Raw genomic sequence first — 16,463 nt, forward strand, 5'->3', positions numbered from 1 at the left:
CCTTACCTAGTGTCTATGTTTGTCAAATCAAGACAAATGGTTTCATGACTTAGAGATAAATGAAATGGAATACTTATTTGCAATCTAATTTCATACTAGATATTTAAATCAGGTGTTTGGTCAAGATGTTGGCAATCAGACCTATCAAATGAGGGAAAGCCCCTGGCTGGAGCTCCTGAGAACAGCAGCTAACAAAGTGACTGCACCTGTAAGTGGGACTCACAGCCAGTTAGCATCTTAGGATGAATGGAATGGAACTAGAAATTGCTTTTGTGACAGCTGATGCTTACTTAGCAAGTAGTGTGTGGCAGGAGAAAGCAAAAAGGGTGTAGTGGCCAGATTGGAGATTAAAGATGGTGGCGTGAGAGGAGAGACAGAGGCTTCCTCCTAAAACTGGATACAATTAGAACATTTAATTGGCGCAACTAATCCTGAGGGAGCAATAGGAAAGAGGACAGCATCAGACTGCACAGACCTGGAGAAAAGAGCTGTCCTCAGCGAATGGGGTAATGTACCAGAGCTGTGGCTCCGCGGGACCCGAGCCTCTCCCCCACCCCAGTTCACTGGCAGGAGGAAGACAAATGGAGCAGGGAGGGAGTGGAAGGCTTGGGACTGCTGAATATCTAGCTCCGGAGATCTGCTCTGGGAGCACAAACCTACATTTCATGATGCTTTCTTGAGACTCGCATGACTACTGGGTTGGAAAGTTAATACAGGCAGAGTTCTAGGGGCAGACTGGGATTCCGGCTGCTTGTGGAAAGCAGGGATCCATATCTGGCTGCTCTGGGACAAAAATATATACCTGTGTAACCAGCCCACTGGCTCAGGCAGTGGAGACAGGCACAGCAGCTGGGAGGCAGGGAACAGCTCTTTCCTACCCCAAGTACCATTCCCCTGCGAGCCCCGACATTGCTTCAGGGGCTCAGCAGCTCCAGAATAGAGCTTCTGGACACTAGAGGGTGCCATATACAAACATGAAATGCCAAAGGAACCTTGTCCAGAGTAAAAGTGTAAATACAACTCCTGAGAAAGATTTAAATGATATGGACCTCATGACTCTTCCTGAAAGGGAGTTCAAAATAAAAATCATCAACATCCTAATGTAGGTACAGAAAGACATCCAAGAACTCAGGAATGAATTCAGGTCAGAGATCCAATCATTAAAGAACACGATGGATGGTATTAAAAGCAGGTTGGATATGGTGGAGGAGACAATAAATGGAATAGAAACTAGAGAAGAGGAATACAAGGAAGCTGAGGCACAGAGAGAAAAAAGGATCTCTAAAAATGAAAGAATATTGAGAGAACTGTGTGACCAATCCAAGCGGAACAATATTCGCATTATAGGGATACCAGAAGAAGAAGAGAGAGAAAGGGATAGAAAGTGTCTTTGAGGAGGTAGTTGCTGAAAACTTCCCCAATCTGGGGAAGGAGATAGTCTCTCAGGCCATGGAGATCGACAGATCCCCCAACACAAGGGACCCAAGGAAGACAACAGCAAGACACATAGTAATTAAAATGGGAAAGATCAAGGATAAGGACAGACTGTTAAAAGCAGCCAGAGGCAGAAGTGGGATCACATACAAAGGAAAGCCCATCAGACTAACATCAGACTTCTCAGCAGAAACCTTACAGTCCAGAAGGGAGTCGCATGATGTATTAAATGCCATAAAGCAGAAGGGCCTGGAACCAAGATTATTTTATCCAGCAAGATTATCATTTAAATTTGAAGGAGGGACTAAACAATTTCCAGATAAGCAAAAGCTGAGAGAGTTTACCTCCCACAAACCATCTCTGCAGTCTATTTTGGAGGGACTGCTATAGATGGAAGTGTTCCTAGGGTTGGATAGCTGTCACCAGAGGTAGTAAAATCATGGTAGGGAGGGTGGAGCAGCTGATTGCGAGGCAAATGCAAAATTAAATTGACTATCCCCAAAGTCAATCAAGGGATAGACAAAAAGCACAGAATTTGATACCTAATATATAAAGAATGAAGGAGGAGAAATAGAAAAGAACCTTTAGATTGTGTTTGTAACAGCATACTAAGTGAGTTAAGTTAGACTCTTAGATAGTAAGGAAAGTAATCTGGAACCTTTGGTAACCACGACTCTAAAGTCTGCAATGGCAATAAGTACATACCTATCGATAATCACCCTAAATGTAAATGGACTGAATGCACCAATCAAAAGACACAGAGTAATAGAATGGATAAAAAAACAAGACCCACATATATGCTGCTTACAAGAGACTCACCTCAAACCCAAAGACATGCACAGACTAAAAGTCAAGGGATGGAAAAAGATATTTCATGCAAACAATAGGGAGAAAAAAGCAGGTGTTGCAGTACTAGTATCAGACAAAATAGACTTCAAAACAAAGAAAGTAACAAGAGATAAAGAAAGACATTACATAATGATAAAGGGCTCAGTCCAACAAGAGGATATAACCATTATAAATATATATGCACCCAACACAGGAGCACCAGCATATGTGAAACAAATACTAATAGAACTAAAGGAGGAAATAGACTGCAGTGCATTCATTTTAGGAGACTTCAACACAACATTCACTCCAAAGGACAGATCCACCAGACAGAAAATAAGTAAGGACACAGAGGCACTGAACAAAAAACTAGAACAGATGGACCTAATAGACATCTATAGAACTCTACACCCAAAGGTAACAGGATACACATTCTTCTCAAGTGCACATGGAACATTCTCCAGAATAGACCACATACTAGGCCACAAAAAGAGCCTCAGTAAATTCCAAAAGATTGAAATCCTACCAAACAACTTTTCAGACCACAAAGGTATAAAACTAGAAATAAATTGTACCAAGAAAGCAAAAAGGCTCACAAACACATGGAGGCTTAACAACACACTTCTAAAAAGTCAATGGATCAATGACCAAATTAAAATCGAGATCCAACAATATATGGAAATAAATGACAACAACAACACAAAGCCCCAACTTCTGTGGAACACAGCAAAAGCAGACTTAAGAGGAAAGTATACAGCAATCCAGGCATATTTAAAGAAGGAAGAACAAACCCAAATGAATAGTCTAACATCACAATTATCAAAATTGGAAAAAGAAGAACAAAGGAGGCCTAAAGTCAGCAGAAGGAGGGACATAATAAAGATCGGAGAAGAAATAAACAAAATTAAGAAGAATAAAACAATAGAAAAAATCAATGAAACCAAGAGCTGGTTCTTTGACAAAATAAACAAAATAGATAAGCCTCTGGCCAAACTTATTAAGAGAAAAAGGGAATCAACACACATCAGCAGAATCAGAAATGAGAAAGGAAACATCATGAAGGACCCAACAGAAATACAAAGAATTATTAGAGACTACTGTGAAAACCTATATGCTAAGAAGCGGGAAAACCTAGAAGAAATGGACAACTTCCTAGAAAAATTCAACCTTCCAAGACTGACCAAGGAAGAAATACAAAATCTAAACAAGCCAATTACCAGCAAAGAAATTGAAGCGGTAATCAAAAAACTACCCAAGAATAAAACCCCTGGGCCAGATGGATTTACCTCGGAATTTTATCAGACATACAGAGAAGATATAATACCCATTCTCCTTAAAGTTTTCCAAAAAATAGAAGAGGAAGGAATACTCCCAAACTCATTCTATGAAGCCAACATCACCCTAATATTAAAACCAGGCAAAGACCCCACCAAAAAAGAAAATTACAGACCAATATCCCTGATGAACATAGATTCAAAAATACTCAATAAAATATTAGCAAACCGAATTCAAAAATATATCAAAAGGATCATACACCACAACCAAGTGGGATTCATCCCAGGGATGAAGGGTGGCACAACATTCGAAAATCCATCATCATCCACCACGTAAACAAAAAGAAAGACAAAAACCACATGATCATCTCCATATCTCCATAGATGCTGAAAAATCATTTGACAAAATTCAACATCCATTCGTGATAAAAACTCTCAACAAAATCTGTATAGAGGGGAAGTACCTCAACATAATAAATGCCATATATGATAAACCCACAGCCAACATGATACTGAACAGCGAGAAGCTGAAAGCTTTTCTTCTGAGATCGGGAACAAGACTGGGATGCCCACTCTCCCCACTGTTATTTAACATAGTACTGAAGGTCCTAGCCACGGCAATCAGACAAGGAATCCAGATTGGTAAAGAAGAAGTTAAACTGTCACTATTTGCAGACAAAACAAAGAAATACAAGGAATCCAGATTGGTAAAGAAGAAGTTAAACTGTCACTATTTGCAGATGACATGATATTGTACATAAAAAATCCTAAAGACTCCACTCCAAAACTACTAGAACTGATATCGGAATACAGCAAAGTTGCAGGGTACAAAATTAACACACAGAAATCTGTGGCTTTCCTATACACTAACAATGAACCAATAGAAAAAGAAATCAGGAAAACAATTCCATTCAAAATTGCATCAAAAATAATAAAATACCTAGGAATAAACCTAACCAAAGAAGAGAAAGACCTATACCCAGAAAACTATATGACACTCTTAAGAGAAATTAAAGAGGACACTAACAAATGGAAACTCATCCCATGCTCTTGGATAGGAAGAATTAATATAGTCAAAATGACCATCCTGCCCAAAGCAATATACAGATTTGATGCAATCCCTATCAAATTACCAACAACATTCTTCAACGAACTGGAACAAATAGTTCAAAAATTCATATGGAACCGTCAAAGACCCCGAATAGCCAAAGCAATCCTGAGAAAGAAGAATAAAGTGGTGAGGATCTCACCCCCCAACTTCAAGCTCTACTACAAAGCCACAGTAATCAAGACAGTTTGGTACTGGCGCACGAACAGAGCCACAGACCAGTGGAACAGATTAGAGACTCCAGACATTAACCCAAACATATTTGGTCAATTAATATTCGATAAAGGAGCCATGGACATACAATGGGGAAATGACAGCCTCTTCAACAGATGGTGCTGGAAAAACTGGACAGCTACATGTAAGAGAATGAAACTGGATCACTGTCTAACCCCATACACAAAAGTAAATTCAAAATGGATCAAAGACCTGAATGTAAGTCATGAAACCATAAAACTCTTAGAAAAAAACATAGGCAAAAATCTCTTGGACATGAACATTAGTGACTTCTTCATGAATATATCTCCCCGGGCAAGGAAAACAAAAGCAAAAATGAAAAGTGGGACTATATCAAGCTGAAAAGCTTCTTTACAGCAAAGGACACCATCAATAGAACAAAAAGGTACCCTACAGTATGGGAGAATATTTTCATAAATGACTGATCCAATAAAGGCTTGACATCCAAAATATATAAAGAGCCCATGCACCTCAACAAACAAAAAGCAGATAATCCAATTAGAAAATGGGCAGAGGAGCTGAACAGACAGTTTTCCAAAGAAGAAATTCAGATGGCCAATAGACACATGAAATGATGCTTCACATCGCTAGTTATCAGAGAAATGCAAATTAAAACCACAATGAGATATCACCTCACACTAGTAAGGATGGCTACCATCCAAAAGACAAACAACAACAAATGTTGGCAAGGTTGCGGAGTAAAGGGAACCCTCCTACACTGCTGGTGGGAATGTAAATTAGTTCAACCATTGTGGAAAGCAATATGGAGGTTCCTCAAAATGCTCAAAATAGACTTACCATTTGACCCCAGAATTCCACTTCTAGGAATTTACCCTAAGGATGCAGCACTCGAAAAAGACAGATGCACCCCTATGTTTATCGCAGAACTATTTACAATAGCCAGGAAATGGAAGCAACCTCAGTGTCCATCAGTAGATGAATGGATAAAGAAGATGTGGTACATATACACAATGGAATATTATTCAGCCATAAGAAGAAAACAAATCTACAATTTGCAACAACATGGATGGAGCTAGAGGGTATTATGATCAGTGAAATAAGCTAAGCGGAGAAAGACAAATGCCAAATGGTTTCACTCATCTGTGGAGTATAAGAACAAAAGAAAAACTGAAGGAACAAAACAGCAGCAGACTCACAGAACCCAAGAATGGACTAACAGTTACCAAAGGGAAAGAGACTGGGGACAATGGGAGGGAAGGGAGGGATAAGGGGGGGGAGAAGAAAGGGGGTATAATGATTAGTATGTATAATGTGGGGGCTGGGGGAACGGGGAAGGCTTTGCAACACAGAGAAGACACATAGTGATTCTACAACATCTTACTATGCTGATGGACAGTGACTGTAATGGGGTGTGGGGGTGTGGGGCTTGGGGTAGGGGAGAGCCTAGTAACCATAATGTTCTTCATGTAATTGTAGATTAATCATAAAAAAATAAAAATAAAAAAATAAAAAATAAATAAATAAGTAAATAAGTAAAAAAGGGTGTAGTGGGGTATCATGTAATGACAATAGAGGGACTCCTCTTTTCTCTGGAAAGATCCAGACCAAATGTGCTTTGGACACATTTCTGATTAAATAAAGCTAAGTGAACCCTGGACTACCCAACAACTTCACTTTCTTGCAGAACCAGGAGAGAATGAATGGGGCATGAGACAAGTGTGCCCATTAACCTGCCAGGTATTCTCTGCACCTAGTCCGGGAGTATGAGGGACGCTTCCGGAAAATCTCCTGAACTCAATGAGTGGGAATGAATGAGACGGTACTAAAAGAATCATATATTCCCATGTGTTCAGAGTGAGGTGGATTCCGTTTTTTAGTTCATTGAATAATGAGATAAGAAAAAAAGACATCTGTCTGAATATTTCATAGAACATTTTTATAATTATTGTGGCACTTTTCATGACTTTCATTTGTCCCTGAGGGAAAAAGGGAAGCAAGAAGAAATGTGGCTTCCGCAGACTGGCTGTAACTTCAAGAAGCAGGAGAAGGAAATCATGTGGTCTTCATATGCCTCACCTTATTCTTACCCACCCTAACCTCTCGTAAACACAAAGAACAGCCATTGTTATCTTATATCCCATAAAATAACTTCTACAATTATCAATTTCTAAGAAGGATGACATGCTTAACACAGTCAAGTCCTAATAATAAAAATCCTCCTAATGGCTCAGGGGTCATGTTAAATTATCTGTGGCTATTTGGGTTCAACTGGCTTAAATTCCAGAAGGTCCTTCTAAAGAGATTTCTCTCATTCTCCTCATTGTTGAATAGTTCTCAACTATTTCATGCCCCAGTAGGCCCGCATTCCTATTTTAAGTGCATATCTGTGTAGCAGATTAAGAGAAAAAGGATAGAGGGAAATTTTAAACTCGCCAAATGGATTTTTTTTTAATTTGACATTTTTTTCCCCTATGTCTTCTCACCAGTGCATAACTAGACATAACTCTTGACCAAACTGTGTTTTTATGTTCCCTAATGTATTTCATATCCATATCACTCCCTCTCTGTTATCACTACTACTTCTTTGATCTATCCAGTGCCCTTGCTCAGGCCAGGTGAGCTGGCTTTTTAGCTGTATGGGGCTCCCTCCAGCTGTTCATCTGGTAGTCAGAGTATCCAGTATTTAGAAGTAGAACTGCTGTGTGTTGCTTCACCTGTGACACTTTTTGCAATCTTTGTAACAGGATTTCCTGATGAGAGTGAAGCTGCAGCAAGGACAGATGTGTCTAAAATTAAAAAAGAAAGAAACTAAGGACAAAAGAAAGCACAGAAACATGAGGGTGATTTGCCTTATTAAAACAAAGGTTGTGTGCTTTGGACACATTTCTGATTAAATAAAGCTAAGTGAACCCTGGACTACCCAACAACTTCACTTTTTGCAGGACCAGGAGAGAATGAATGGGGCATGAGAGAAGTGTGCCCATTAACCTGCCAGGTATTCTCTGCACCTAGTCCCGGAGTATGAGGGACGCTTCCGGAAATTCACCCTCCTGAACTCAAGCAAGGAGTTGTAGTAAGGAGAAATCTTCAACAGAGAGAGTTGGGAAATGTAGGTTCTTTCTTCATTTCAAATGGTTTGACTCTGGCCCGAATAGGATGTGTTTGCCTTCAATCACATTTTGATTGCTACACCATAAATAAAATAAAACATAGTAAAAAAGGAATAAAGTAAAAAATTAAATAAAACAAAAGTCCTCTTGTGATCTCCCAAATCACAGGATACATTTCTCAGTATTAATCTTCCTCACCTATACACATTGGCTCCATCAATCAGTTTTATCATGAAGTTGGCTTAAAACTGGGGATACATCTTGTCTTTCACTACATATGATGAATCCAGATGTTCGGATTAAATAATGGTGCTCCCCTGTAGACATAATGGATCATAGCAGCACAGTAACTGGGCAAAATGATCAAACCAGGCCCTGAAAATGACCTTAATTATTTCAACTATGAGGGAACTGAAAAGCACGGGGGTAATACAACAAACAGACCTTTGAAAGAGCAAACAAAAAGCCCTGGTAATTTACATTTAAGTCGGACCTGCTCCCTATAAAGTAATTCAGGAATAAATCTAGCACCATGCCATTTTCATAAGTGGTATTCTATGCCAACTCTCTTGCAGCAGGTAGCATATAAATCATAATGTTAATACTGGTCTATATTGATCTACTTTTCAATTTTTTTTAAAATGATGTTCCACAAAACATTCTTACTGAAAATGTGAATGTGCTTTTACATCATTCAAGATATCTCTTTTGCTTTCAGCATTTGAAAAGACAGTTACAAATGTCATAATTGAGGTGAGTCAGATTTATACAGCATGTAAATATACATGTATATTCCATACATATATATATATATATGGAAACTCATCTAATCTTTATTTTTACTTCCCATTGATTAAGAGAAAGTACAGCTAATATTCTACTTGGCACTAAATTTGTCCAAATGCAATCATCCAGGTCTTGGAAGCTAGAGTAAAACTGAAGTTCCTGTCAATGCTGGACCAGCAGGTGAGCTCTGCCCAGCAGTCTTCTGTGCTTCTCTGCTGTGCTGTAAATTCATCTGTCTGAATCACTGACACTCTTCCACAAAGCACAGGTGGCAGTCTCCTTTCATGCACTCCAAATACAGTGAGATAAAAATAAAGTGTGCTGCCATTAAAAACATGCCAAAATAATATTTTTCCCATCTGCTAAAGCCCAGCCCCTGTGGTAAGTGAACTAACAGGTTTCCACGCTTACACTTGATGAACACACCGCAAGCAATTAATTAACATTAACATGACAGGAGTCAATTGGGTTTCTGTCTTTTAGACATTAATCAAACCCCAAAACAGAATGTGCACCTTGTATAACACTCAGACTTGTGGGTCATCAGATGCGGCTGCTCTAAAGCCCATTTCTGTCTAAATATTTACGACAAAGTTGGTCTGCTCAACAGTCCCATCAACGGGCACTCTATGTCCCAGGTTCCATATTGCCAAAGTCATGATCAGCAGGCCCATCGCACCTTGGCCTGCCCCATTTTCCTGATATGAACACTGTAAACAAGGACAATCCAAGGGCAAGGTCTATTTTTGCAATGAACCAGTTAGTTAAAAATAAACTTTGCAGTTTCCTTCTTATTCGAAAAATAAAAAGCCAGACAAATACGTATGTTTTAAGATGTTGCTGTGAGGAGTATTAGAAAATCCAAAAGGAGATGAGTCCTGGCATTTAAAAGCTACTAATTATCCTTAGTCTCATCATAACACTTAGGGTAATGTTAAACTTTTATAGAAATAGTTGGTCTATGGGTTAAAAATATGTTTGAGTAAATGCATATATTAGAAATAGGAAATCTAGCATTCTCCAAAAAAGCCCAAGCCAGGAGAATGTTACTGATAAATTATTTCAAATACCCAAGGTAGAAATAATTCTATTTACTTTTTTCAAAACACAGAGAAATAAGTAAACTCCTAAAGATCTTTTTAGAAAGCCAGCATAACACTGAGGCTTCACAACTTCTAAGTGGAAAGAGATCAAAATTGGTCATTGGAGACAGTGGATAAAAATAAATGAATTGATCCTTCTGTGAATTTTTAGCTCTTCATTTTGAATTGAATCTCAGCAGTTAAAACCTGGGTGGAGGGGGGGAAAGAAAACAGACTCAATTACACACTAAATGGAAAAAGGAACAGATAGCAGAGATGTGACTTCATTTTATTTACAAATAATACGTCTATGGGTCATTGAAAAAAGAAATGTGAGTTCTTGCTCAATTACATTGTTGTGACCTGGGGTCACTATGAAAATGCAGACTGGACTGAGGGACACCTCAGGGAGGCCAGATATTGGCAGAAAGAGAAGTTTTCTGGGTGTTATCTCTCCTCCCCTCCTCTTTTTCCCCCTCCCCTCCTTTCCTCTCCTTTCCTCCCTCATGGCTTCCTGTGGCACTCTCCATCTCTCCTTTCCCTCCTTTTCTAAACTTTTCCTGGGCTGCTAATAGATACATTTTACCCTGTGACCAGAAAAATCTCTACTTGCCTGTTTATGCTAGCTCATCCTGTTGAATGGATGTCAGGAGGGGAGCCCATCTTGAGTAGAGTAGAGGCTCAACCCCAAGGAATCACAACAGGCAGATCTTCAATTGCTGCCATGCATTTAATTTAACTGAATCCTATCTATCTATCTATTTGTCTATCTATATCTATCTATCTATCTATCTATCTATCTATCTATCTATCTATCTATCTATCTATCTATTATCTATCTATCTATCTATCTATCTATCTATCTATCTATCTATCTATCTATCTATCATCTATCCACATTTGAATCCATTCCATTTTAGTTAATCCCATGAGCATCTGTGGCAGATAGTATTTTCCAAAGATGGCTGTAATATCTCCAGTGCCACATAATCTTCTAGAACCTTGCCATTCCCCCATCAAGTGGCGAAGTCTGATTCTCCTCCCCTTGAATCTGTAACTTCCTGCTAACCAGGTGAATCTGGCAGAAGTAACACAGTGTGACTTCCAAGGATAGGTCATAAAAGATGTTGCAGCTGGGGTACTTGATTTTGGAGACCACACAGGAACCTGACTACCCTTAGATTGCTTATGCTGCAAAGTGAGAGAGCCTTCATGAATATCTCACCCAGGAGAGCCTTCAGATAACTGTAGCCCCAGATGACATCTATTGCAATCATATGTGAGACCCTAAGCTAGAATTGCCTAGCAGAGCACTTCCCAAATACCAGACCCACAAAATCGTGAGTTTGTTTTCAGTTGCAAAGTTTTTGGGCCATTTGTTGTTCAGCAATAGTAACTGGAACAGTCCTCAACATTTCAAGGGGTGACTTCTATTTAAAACTCATTGGAATGAAGCCTACAAAACAGGAAGGACAAGTTTGTACAGAGAAAGTTAAATGTAATTGTATTCTATAGGAGAAAAGTTCAGGGTCTTCTATACTTTTCTCAAAGCATCTCATTCAACATCAAAGGTACATAGGCATGACAGCTCTATTTCCTGTTCTGGGTTCATCTCCTCTGGTCTTCTCATAGGGAAAACACTGAGTTTACTACCCTACAGTAGTCTTTATCCAGTTTGATTAATGCATTTTTGACCTCCATGTAGGACACTTTCCCTTCAATCTCAACTAGCTACATTGGTCTCTGGGGAGAAAAATAAAGGAAGGAAGGAGATGAAAGTCCAAAAAGTATAGGTGAAGAATTTTTTTGGGTGATAACTTGAGAATGTCTCAGTTTTCATTTTGAAGAACTATCAAAAACAAAATAAAACAAAACAAAAAACACCATAGTTGGCCATTTTATATTGTCTTGCATATTTTTATACCAAATACCTACATAGTAGTAAGTATTACTGTGGGTTTTCTAAGTGTATAATTTACTTTCTAAAATGTTTTACTTAAAATATTATTCATACATTAACCTAACCCCTATTTTGTTAGCAAATAGCTTGGAGTAGCTTTACACAATTATTGAATATGTAAGACTTTCTTTCTTTAATTTTTTTTTTCACTTTTACCCAATTGTCTCTGTATATGGTTTTGGGATCAGGAAAATAACCACATTAGCCTTCGAGTCTGTTATTTTATTAGCTATAAGCTGTGAAGTAATCCATGATTCAGCTTGCTTATACTGCTCTGCCCTTGCAGGGGGATGATCTAGCTGATGACAGTCTGGCAGATTTATGTCCAGGGAGAATCAATTCCACCCTGTGTGGGTGTTGGCTTGAATGGTTCTAGTCCCCATGGGGCAAAGAGGTCCTATCACCTCAGCAAGCAAGGAGGGCAAGTTGCAGCCAGCTAGCATTGGTCAGGAACTCCACCGCCAAAGGCATGATCTGGAGGGAAGAACTGATTTCACTGTCAACTATACTAAATTGAAAGGAAAAAATAATGTTAAGTTAGATCATCAACTTGGTCCCAATCATAAAGAGAAAATTGCTAGCTGTAAAATGGCACTAGTAATTTATCTTTTAATTGTGAAGCCACTTTAGCATATTTATGCTAATGTTAGTTACCACAGCAAGAATGGCATGCATATTGTTCTGATTTGGAACAATAAGTGAAGTAAAACATTACATTTAGCCATTGAATGCTTTGATGGAGGCTTCCTAGGAAAAGTGACTAGAGCCAAAGGGTGCAGAGTCTCAGATCCGCAGTCATCTTATACTCTTATTTTAAGTATAAATGAAAGACCTTTAAGGACATTTCCAGGCATGTGATTCTGAGTCTTGCAGGCTATCTTCATTTATTTGTAGTGCTTTTGAATTTATAGGGTATTAACTTTCAAATTAAACAGTACTTTTTAGATTGGAGTCTTAATTACCCTTAAGCTAATAAACCTGTAGAAGGAAGGAAAGTATACTCTGGAACAGTAAACATCTGTTGTGAAAGAAGGCATTCATGAGTTAAATGTAAAAGATTCAGAAGCACAGAGGTTTAATTTTATATTAGTCGGGGACTAATGTGCTCTTAGGCTTTTATCAGAACCCTTGAAATTGGAACAAGAGGTGTGGATGTTTGAGGAAACTAAAACTGATGTGGGAGTCACATGTTCTCAGACAAATGCACTTGTGATGCAGTGTGATCATTGCAGAAAGCTTGGTGTTTATGTTTATAATTGGATTTGCCTTGAGATCAGAGTGGGTAGCTAATGGTAAGTTGATAAGTCATAAGTTAACAGATAAGTTATGGTTTAGACTTAGGCATCTTTTAGAGACTCTGAAATGCTGTTCTTCTAAATTTGGAAGACTTAAAGTACTTTAGTTTAATAGTACCAACAACAATTTAGAGATAGACAGATATAGAGATATATGTACATCTTTTTGAAGGACAAAAGTCCTCAGTGTCTGCCCAGGTCCAGGGAAAGAGCTAAGGCAGGGAGGCCCTGACCTGCAGGGAGGAGGGTGTTGGTGAAGGCAAGTCAGGTCTGAGTCACCATCTTTGGGTTGCTGGCAGGCCGATGAGGTCAGCCCAGTTCTGTGTTCTCCTCACAAGAGCAAGATCTGGGTCAAAACCTAGGCTTTGCCTATGTGGAGAGGACACAGGTATGGGCAAGCCAGCAGTAAGCAGCAGTCTGCCGTGAGCCCAAAATGACTGTCAGCGAGAGTAAGAGCATTTTAGTGTAGAGTTCAGGTGAAAAATAGAAGCAACCAGTCTCCTTGTCAGAAATGTAACCAAACCATTCCTGGAGCTTCTAAGAACTTGGGGACATGTTTTGATTTACTCAGCATACTCTGAATTTGCTGATTTGGGCTGGGATGGTTGGAAGATTCTTGGAAACTTTGAGGCAGATCATCTAGGCCATTGCTTTTCAAACTTGAATGTACACATGAATGTTTGAGGATTTTGTTTAAAATAAAGGTTCTGATTCAGTAGGTGTGGGTGTGTCCCAAGTTTCTAAGGCTCTTAAGTGAAGCAGCTGCTCATGATCTGGAGACCACACTTTGAGTAGCAAAACCAGAAGTTCTGGCTGCATATTGTAATCACGTGTAGGGTGACCAGATTTGGCACATAAAAATACAGCGTTCCACTTAATTCTGAATTTCAGATAAGCAGCAAATAACTTTTTGTGTAAGTATGTCCATGCAGATATTTGGAACATATTCATTCTAGCAAAATTATTCCTTGTTTATATGAAATTCATGATTACCTTAGCATCCTGCATTTTATCTGGTAACCCTGCATGAGGAATATTTAAAAATGTCAATGCTTGAGTTCCTGCCCCAGATAGATACTCTGATTTCATTGGTCCAGGGTGCAGCCTGGCCATGTGGACTGAACAGAATACTCCAAGTTACTCTAATGTGCAATTTCTTATTAATCAAGTAAGAAATCTGAAACATATGGGGTAGTATAGCCAGTGGTAGGATGGGGATTAAAAGTTAGGGTTTCAGGTACTCTTTGCTGTATATTCCCTCCATCTTGAGTAGGAAGCATATTCCTTCCTTAGAAACTTAAAGCAAAGGGAAATTATCTGTTCCTGGATCCCTGAAGTTGGGGGTCATCACCCCTCATTTGATCACTCGCTTCCCTTAAGCCCCTGCAGGACTTACCTCAGCTAAGTGTTCAGAATGCATTTAGAGATGCATTTTAATTGAAATGAATCTTAATTGATTGACACTTTAAAACTCATTTATTCTGGGAACTTTAAAAAACAATGGTCACTGGGTGTCACCCCTGCTCGCCACATCAGATTCTGATTTAATTGGTCTGTGATGCAGCCTGGGCACAGGGATTTTTGGAGAACTCCCTTAGTGATTCTAATGTGCAGACAAGCGTGAACAGTACTGCTCTATCAGACCCTTTAAATGAGGTGGACCTGGGCCCTGTGAGTCTGAAGTTGTCTGTAAGTGGTGGGTCCAGCTGAGCCCATCACAGATGTGTGTAAATCAGCAACTTCAAAGACTGGAAACACTGAGTTTGTCTGCAGGGTAAACCTGGAATGCCTCATATGTTATTCTTTCAAGACTTGTCAAAGCATCTGAATCTATTCTAATGAAAAAATACACACTTTCCTTAGAAACTGGCATCTTAAAATCTCTATTTGAGCCTTGTATCTATTTCCACTGGTCCTAGGATATCCTGTTTCTCTGATGAAATGCAGAGCCAATAGTTATTTTAAAAAATAATTTAAAAGGAGGAAGGAGGTGGGGAGGGTGAGAGAAAGTCAGCATTTGCTTAATCTGAGCTTTCTAAATACGAGTTTCAAGGTGCTAGAAATATCTCCCCATTTCTTTGATCTTGTACTTTTCTCACTCATCAGAAGAAAGTAGACCAGTCTCCTGCTTTAGAAACAGCTGCATATCAGGCCTTTCGTGAGGAAGAAAAATTTCTTAGGCAAAGTATTTTGGCAGGAATTAAGACAATAAACAGTAAGACTTTGTACTTTCTTCCTGCTTTCTCCTTCAAGAATTAAAATACACTCAGAGCAAGCCATGAATGATTCACTGCTATTTAGGATAAACATATAAATGTCTTCTAAAGTCTTCGAAACTGTGGATATTATTATTATTACTATATATATATATATATAATTATTATTATAATACAAGTGTGTATTATTTCTTACACTTGGGAAGATCATTCATGGCTTTCTAAAGGAAGACAGTCTTTTCACCCATCAGGGAATTGTGAATAACAAGAATGCTTATTTGATGAGCTTGATCCCATTATATTAACTTACTTCATTACACCTCTGTAAACTTGATGAATTTCCTTAGATTGAGATGACTAGATCACATGATTGGCGCTTCACCAACTTGTCCAACCCAGATATCCCAACTCCCAATCCGAATGTTTTTGACACTAAGACAGACCACTACCCATGATTTTGTTGCATGGTTCTGGTTTTATTATTTAAATCAGATAGACTGAGTCACCTTCTTCTAGGCCAACTGAGAGAAACTAGGCTACCCAGAGAGAAAGATTTATGGACAGTACAAGGCAAATCCAGTGTCCCTATCAGCTTTAACCTACCTGTGTATCCTTAGAACCATACTATACAGCCAGAAAGTATAATGACTCAGCAGTTGTTCAATTCAAGAGCATTGTAATTTTCACTAAATTACAATATGTGCTTTGTAAATCTACAGGAAAAATAGCAGAAAGGAAAGGTGCCCTATCTATCAGATGGGGCATCTCTTTAAATTGCTATTTGTCAGAAACTTTTACTGAGATACTGATTTGTATTAAGATCCCTTTTATTTTTCTTTTCATCTCTTCTAATGCCAAATACTATTTTGCCTCAGGGGATGTTTATGTGACAGGGTTATAAGTAGAAGTTATCTTTAAACTACCTGGATTCTAAGCTTGTGTTTTCCGGAAATCTTGAAGACTTCCAGAGAAGTATAGTAGATATGAGGTGACCAGTACAGAAGCTAAGAGCAAAGAAAATTTTGCTGTGTTGTACCCAAGAGGGTAGAATCCAGGCATGGATTGTGTCTCTCAGAATTTGCAAAACCTGACTTTGGGGCAGAACATCTTTCAGAGTTTGGTGCTGATGGTTATAAAGGGATTTGCTTGGATAAGAAGTAAGGTTGTAAGATTTA

The sequence above is a fragment of the Manis javanica genome, chromosome 5 (genome assembly GCF_040802235.1).
Source record: "Manis javanica isolate MJ-LG chromosome 5, MJ_LKY, whole genome shotgun sequence".
In the NCBI taxonomy this organism is placed as follows: Eukaryota; Metazoa; Chordata; class Mammalia; order Pholidota; family Manidae; genus Manis; species Manis javanica.